Source organism: Mizuhopecten yessoensis, unplaced genomic scaffold, assembly GCF_002113885.1.
Source record: "Mizuhopecten yessoensis strain PY_sf001 unplaced genomic scaffold, ASM211388v2 scaffold4259, whole genome shotgun sequence".
Classification (NCBI taxonomy): Eukaryota; Metazoa; Mollusca; class Bivalvia; order Pectinida; family Pectinidae; genus Mizuhopecten; species Mizuhopecten yessoensis.
The window spans coordinates 172,478-180,617 of record NW_018405455.1 but is presented as its reverse complement, the minus strand read 5'-3'; positions in this window follow the sequence as shown (position 1 = coordinate 180,617).

The following is an 8,140-nucleotide window of genomic DNA, read 5'->3' as shown; positions in this document are numbered from 1 at the left end:
CGCCATGTCTCCACAACATTGTCACACCCAAGTCTCAAAATTACAGCTTCAGATATACAAACATTTTGGACATCCCACATGTTAAGACTACTACATACGGTATAAAATCCTTCAAATATGCAGCAGCCTGTCTTTGGAATAATCTTCCTGAAAACTTTAGGACCACAACAAATTACGGCCACTTTAAATCTTTAATATCCTCCTGGAATGGAACCAAATGTAAATGTGCAGCCTGCAAATAATAAATATCTCACCTTACTCTAACCTCATTTTCTCTTTATCCAGCCTACAGTGCCTCCATTGAGAACTTTTAACTTCAAAGCCTTGTTTTAACTTAATTTATCTTAATTCAATTTATTTGATATATGGTATATGGACTTTGAGTGTTGTGAAACACTTAACCTATTATCAAAGTAATATATGAACAATATGTGTGTGATATAAGTAATTGATGTCTTAATGTATTATATTTTATGTACCATGTATCTGTATGTGTATATGTATATGTCGGTCAAAAGCTCTTCAGAGCTTATGTTATTTTGTTATATACCCACCGACTCTAAATAAAATTTATCTTATCTTATCTTATCTTATCTAAGTAACTTGTTTCATACTTATTGTAGCATAAATAGTTTATATTAAACCCCCCTTAATTTTGTTTACCATCTAATTGTAGCGCAATTCCGTTACTCTTTTGACCAGATAGCTCAGCAACAGTATAACAATCTGAGGTCCAGAGTTCAAATCCTGGGCACGCCGACCTTTTTTACAATCAGAACAATGCTGCCATTATTTAAACCTCAAACAAATCAACATAGACACATGTACAGTAATCATTTCATTAAATGAAGAAAAAAATATTTATTTTTCAGAATGTAAACAGAAGGATTGCATAGTATTTCAATGACGTCCATACCAGCGTGAAGATCCAGATAGCTCAAATATATATTTAATATGAACCATCACGACGAAATATAATAATGGTTAATTAAGGCCAGTATTCTTCTTCATATATGTTTTATTTGCATTGTGGTTGCTTTGTGCTCCTTGTTCATTTTTTTGTATGTAATGTTGCCTTTCTCATTGCAAACTACAAGTAATACAATTGCGATAATATTAGACAATTTAATACCAAATGGAGGTAGATATAGGATTCCTTCCGAAAGAATCATAACAACAGGTAAACCCCGAGGTACTTCCGAACGTTTTATCCTAATTTATGAACCACGAGGGAAAGAGAAATGAAATGCAAGTATGAACTTAAGACATATCTATTGCCAATAAATTTGAACAAGGGATTGGGCACAAGTTATTACAACTTATCACAGCCTTCTCCCGTCATACATTTACAATTACATGTCAACAGTGATAATAGGCATAAACATGAAGTATATATATATATAATATTCACACAGGTACAAAAACACAACTTTAAAAAAGCACCGTTCAAAATCTTTTGCTGGATTTGATGAAGTGATGCACATGTCTAAAAGATCTGAACTGCCAAACAAAAGAAGCTCTAAATTTAAATCTATACAAACAAAATACGCCTTTCATTTTTAAAAAGTTGACACTCAAAGAAAGAAAAAGTGAAAGGCATTCTCACATGGATGTCCACAGATGCAAAATGGAATTTCGACAAGATTAACTCTGTAAAGGTCATAATTAAGGGAACTACAATTTTGACTCAGTTTAGTATGTATAATATTTAATTTACGTTCTCCAAAACTGAAGTAGATAGGAGGGGATGGTTGTACATTTGAAATAAGAGATTTTTTAAATAAATGTATAGAAGGCAACGATCGTACTGATAGATCTATGGAGTTCCAGCTACGAAGAGTGGAAGGTATAAAGGAAAGATTTGTAAGAGAAAACCGATATAAAGGAACTCTATTATCACTGTTATTTCTAAGAGTGTATACCTGTTATTTTCTGCAATAGTAGGTGGGAGGAGATCGTTTAAATAATCTGGAGTTAAGTTGTTTTGCATTTTATATAAAAGTTGGAGTTTTCTACGTTTTCGACGATTAGAAAGATTTTCTAAACCTGTTTCAAAATGTAAATCTTCGATACGGGCATATGAAGGAAGGCCGGATATAATTCGAGCAGCTTGTCTTTGGGCTTTCTCTAACTTTTCTGATTCAAATTTATTAAACCCTCCCATAATTCACAAGCATATTCTAAAACTTGTAAAATAAATGATCTATTAATTTTTAAAAGACTATTCCTATTCAGCAAATATTCCAATCTCCGTAAGACGTTAATTTTCTTCATAACTGAACTATAAAAGCCATCAATATGATCCCCCCACTTTGCGCTTGAATTAAAAACTACTCCCAGATGTTTATGATGATATGTAAAATTTAAGTCTTTTCCATCAAATTTCAAATCTAAATCTTCATATATGTCAATAGAATTAGAAATAATTAACACCAGTTAAACGCTCACAGGCAATATCAATAGAGTCGCAATTTAGAAAAAAAAGATTATTAAACAATTGAAAGTCTGCCCTCTTATACAGCCAAATTAACGCTTATAAATGGATCTAAAGGAACATGTAATATTAATACAAGCAGTACAACCATCGTGGTCACTGAAAGAGTTATCAACTGATACCGCAGAGGAATCAATACAGGAAGGTGATTGAGTTAAACGAATAAGGTCGAGGAGGGTCCGATACGAGTAGGTTCATTTATGACATTGGTTATACTAAAAGAATTCATATTATCAAAAAGAACATGGTTACTAGATGCAGTTAATAAGTCGACATTTAAATCACCAGTTACTATTATATTTGGTGTGATATCTAGAGCAATGTTAATAGACATAGGGAGGTTTTCCCAGAATGGTAAAGTAGAATGATGAAGGACGAATATGTTAATGTGACATTTGTCCAAATTACCTCATCGCCGGGATATTCTAATTCCGATAAACGGTTTACTTTTAGAAGATTGTTAGTGAAGAACACCTCCACCAGCAAAGTTCCTATAAAGTCAACAAGGTTCATGAAATCCAGCTATAAGTAAGTCATCTGTAGGTACCTGGTCATCTAAATGAGTTTCTGTTAAACATATAACGTCATATTCACCGGCAATATCTATGATAAAATCCAATTTATTCCTAACACTTCTTATATCAAGGCGAAATATCGAAAGCTCGTCAAGCCTCGGGCTAGGATTGGATTCAATATCCATATGTTGCAATAAAAGTAGAAACAAAATTGCTGAAAACTCAAAATTTAGAAAACATGATATTTTTTTTTATTATTCAATCGATTTATTAACCATGAAAGAAAGATCCGACCACGGTCGAGCATCCATAAAAAACATTTTGGACCTTAACGATAAAAATATAAATGATTTCATCGAACATTTACCGTTGTCCTTAGAATAAAAGATACCGATCGCTATTCTGTGACACAAACAGAAAGATAATTTTACAAAATAGCGAGTCGGTATCATACATGGACATTGTGCAATCCAGCAAAATATTTTGTTTACCTGTGTCAGTGCTGAAGAAAGAAGAAAAGAAGCCTCGATGTGAACATTAACAAATGAAGATAACATTCATAGTCTTGTAAAGGAATAAGGTAACCAACAAGTACTAACTTATACGCAGTTCAGGCGGGATTATTAATATTACTGTTTTGATATTAGGTTAGGATCACTTAAAGCAGAATAAATGTAGCAAAATTGTAACCATAAGATGATTTTATGTATAGTAATAATATAATAATATACATATAAATACAAGCATAGCTCCCACATAAACAAATACAAATACATACACATACACAGATTTACTCACACACACAAATTTACACACACACANGATTTACTCACACACACAAATACACACACACACACACACACACACATACACACATAGGGACCGCAGAACCAAATGATTTTCCATAGACGATAGTGTTATTAACGTTTACTACTGTCCTGGTTAAATGGGATTATCCACACTGGTTTACCTATATTTTAAAAAATATTTAAAAATTCTGCCTATTTGAACTTTTTTTATATTCCATCTTGTATTGAATTCGGCACCAACAATTGACCAAAATTTACAACAAATTACACACTTAATAAACTCCCCCAGACAAAAGCAGACTTTTTTTTTATACATTTTCATCTATATATATTGCTCAACCAACACATACAACTTTTGAAACTTCTGCCACCTAAATAGTTAACCAGCAGTCCCCGAGGTATTCACATTCCTATTAAATCTTGTGCCCGAAAGGGAAAAACCCACAATCTATTTTTGATTTGGTTCCGTGTCCCTATATATTGTATACTTATATATTATACAAACCCATACATATACACACATACATAAACCTAAATCCATGTGAAGTCAATGTCTACCAACACAACAATCACCTTTGTACACATCGTTCACACATACAGATACACTGTTTGAAGATGTATATCAAAATTAACGAAATATAATATATCATATTACATATTATAATATTTGTTATATCTACTGTAGACAAAGTTAGCATAAATACTGTACAAAAACAAGAACAAAACACTTTAATTTGAAGTCGCTGGTACTTGCATTGCATGTGCTGATATGTCACATATGTATACAGAGCATGGCTATTTGGCTTGACGTTACTTTAACAATAAGCGTACGGGCTGTTGATCCCACGCAAGACACACCTCAGCGGGATTACGTAAGTGCACCATGATTTAGGCAGTAACAAATTTACACCAAGAAGTAGCTCGTACACTAACTACATAATCCGGTTTTCACTAAACTACCTTTTTAGTATACCGTCAAGTAATTTGTGAACTAAATGCATCGTTTGATAAATTCAAGAGTAGTGCACCACAATGGTCATAAAATATATACATGCATATATCCTTATCATACACACAAACACTCAATTTAATCGCACATTCACACACCCACACTCGCGCACTCACTTCTATCATTAACATTTATACAAACATGTATAAAAGTACATGTACACGACTATATCCTCATCTTCATATATACATAGAATGAGACCATTTGACTCGTTTTCACAAAACCCTAATATCATACATAGTTCGGTATGATGCTAGAATGTCCTCACACAGATAGTGATACACCCCCCTTTATGAACATACATGTATATCAACATGAAAAGTTGAAAATAACAGTTTAAGCTCGAATACTATGCATGATAGGTAATGCGTTTACCAGTCATACTACACATACCACTGAAGATACTACATACGCGTTTAGCTACATGTAGTATAATATATAGCGCACTTTAAGTGACACGTTTGACCAGTCATAATACACATACCACTGAAGATACTACGTACGCGTTTAGCTACATGTAGTATAATATATAGCGCACTTCAAGTGACACGTTTGACCAGTCATAATACACATACCACTGAAGATACTACGTACGCGTTTAGCTACATGTAGTATAATATATAGCGCACTTCAAGTGACACGTTTGACCAGTCATAATACATATACCACTGAAGATACTACGTACGCGTTTAGCTACATGTAGTAGTATATATAGCGCACTTTAAGTGACACGTTTGACCAGTCAAGGTATACATACAGCACTATAGATAACACGATAGAATAACACTTTAAGCTACTAAATAAATAGCACTAAGGATGACACGTTTGAATAGATATGATAAACATAGCACTGAGGATAAGACGTTCCGCAAGTATAATATCTATAGCACTATAGGCGACATATTGACCTGTCATATAGCACTGACAATCGATAGCACGTTGAAATAACATGTTTAGCTAATAGAATCTCTCACCCCATTGGGGGTGAGATAGGGAAATCTCAACCAGAGGGGGGAAGATTCTTCAGTTGCCAAACACGAGGCCTTGCCCTCTTATGTATTTTGTATAGACGTTACATCAATGCAAGACAATGTTGATGTGATGCGGCTGAATTGTCGACGTGACGTCATTGTATTGTTGCCGTGACGTCATGGTATTGTTGCTATGACGTCATACAATTGTTGAGAACGTGCAAAGAACACGTGTAGCTTGTCTCAACTCTAGAGTGGGATAAGAAAATCTCACACCGGTAAAATGGTGGATATCCCTGTCCAGGGTAAGAGAAAGGGGAATCTCAACCCGATCTCTTACCCTGTTCTCCCATTGTGTATTGATTGTTACGTCATTTGTTTGTGAGAGTAACGTTATCAATTTTTGAGAAAACGACGTAATTTTCTCACACCAACCAATGACGTAATAATCAATACCTGCTCACAAGAGAAGATAACTCTGCAATACGCAAAGACGAAATAGGTGACATAATGACCTGTCAGGATATATAAAGCACTGACGATAGCACGTTCAGATAACACGTTAAGCTAGTATAATATCTATAGCAATATAGGTGACATATTGACCTGTCAGGATATATATAGCACTGACGATATCACGTTTAGATAACACGTTTAGCTAGTATAATATCTATATCACTATAGGTGACATATTGACCTATCAGGATATATATAGTACTGACAATATCACGTTTAGATAGCAAGTTAAGCTAGTATAATATCTATATAACTATAGGTGACATATTAACCTGTCAAGATATATATAGCACTGACGATATCACGTTTAGATAAAAAGTTAAGCTAGTATAATATCTATATCACTATAGGTGACATATTAACCTGTCAGGATATATAGAGCACTGACGATATCACGTTTAGATAACACGTTTAGCTAGTATAATATCTATATCACTATAGATGACATATTGACCTGTCAGGATATATATAGCACTGACGATAACACGTTTAGATAGCAAGTTAAGCTAGTATAATATCTATATCACTATAGATGACATATTGACCTGTCAGGATATATATAGCACTGACGATATCACGTTTAGATAACACGTTTAGCTAGTATAATATCTATATCACTATAGATGACATAATGACCTCTCAATATATATTTATAGCACTGACGATATCACGTTTAGATAACACGTTAAGGTAGTATAATATCTATATCACTATAGATCACATACTGACCTGTCGTGATATATTTATCAATTATGTACTTTTGACGAGGTCGATATGTTGTTAGATGGACCTGATAGAGTGATATCGACCTCGGACGCACAAAAGTCCTTAATTTTTATATTACATGTGTGATATCACGAGGTAAATAAAAAATATGACCAAAAATGATCAGTAAATTCAACAACTTTTTTTATTTATTTTTTTCAAAAATAAAAATGTAACTATAAACAAAAATGAAACAAAAAATGTAACAAAAAGTGTAACAAAAATTCACTTTTGGATATTAACATTTAAATTCACATTGAGGGTAACATTAGTACCCCCTTCTCATCACTTGACCACTCCTTCTTTGGCACATCGTACGGATCAATGCTGTCTATCAACTGTAGTTTGTTAAAGTACCTTGCTCTGGAAGTAGGGTCTTATGTCTCAATATACTTCAATTTTGCTGCTCGCGGCGGTTTCGACGCCATCTTCTCACCTTTGACCTGGTAACCTTTAGCTTGTTTGACACACAAAATGGCGGCGGGTCAATGGGTAACCCGGATGTGGGACGTCATCGAATACTATGTATTGTTGAGAACCGGCATAGGTAAGGACTTTGGGAAAGCATTGTGCGCTTGTACTGGTTCCGAGTCTTGTGCAGGTAGGACATAGTTCTTGAAAAGATCATCAAGTCTATCATTCAGAGAACCCTGTCCACCAATTACACTGAGAAGTGTTTCCTCTTGAGAGCTCGTCAACGATACCAGCTGCATGTTTGTATTAGATGATGTACATGAAGCAGGTGCGACCGTGCTCCTGCAAGTGTTACGCGCACCGCATGTTTTCTGTTTTAGCTTGGCCGACATGAGTTTTTTTGTGGTTTTACTAGTTTTACCGTTATATGTCTTAAGTGAATTTTCTGACCTGTGTCCTGTCACTGACAGTATGTGTCGACTGGGGAAATGTGCGGCATCAAGTAAGTGTACTCTAGTCGCCCTTAGGGAGTGGTTGGTGTACGGTCTGGACAAACCTGCAGCAGTGGAAATTTTCCTCATTAATGATCCCAGGTAATTATGACCCAGTACCACATTGTTGTAATACACGCCATCCTTGGAGACATG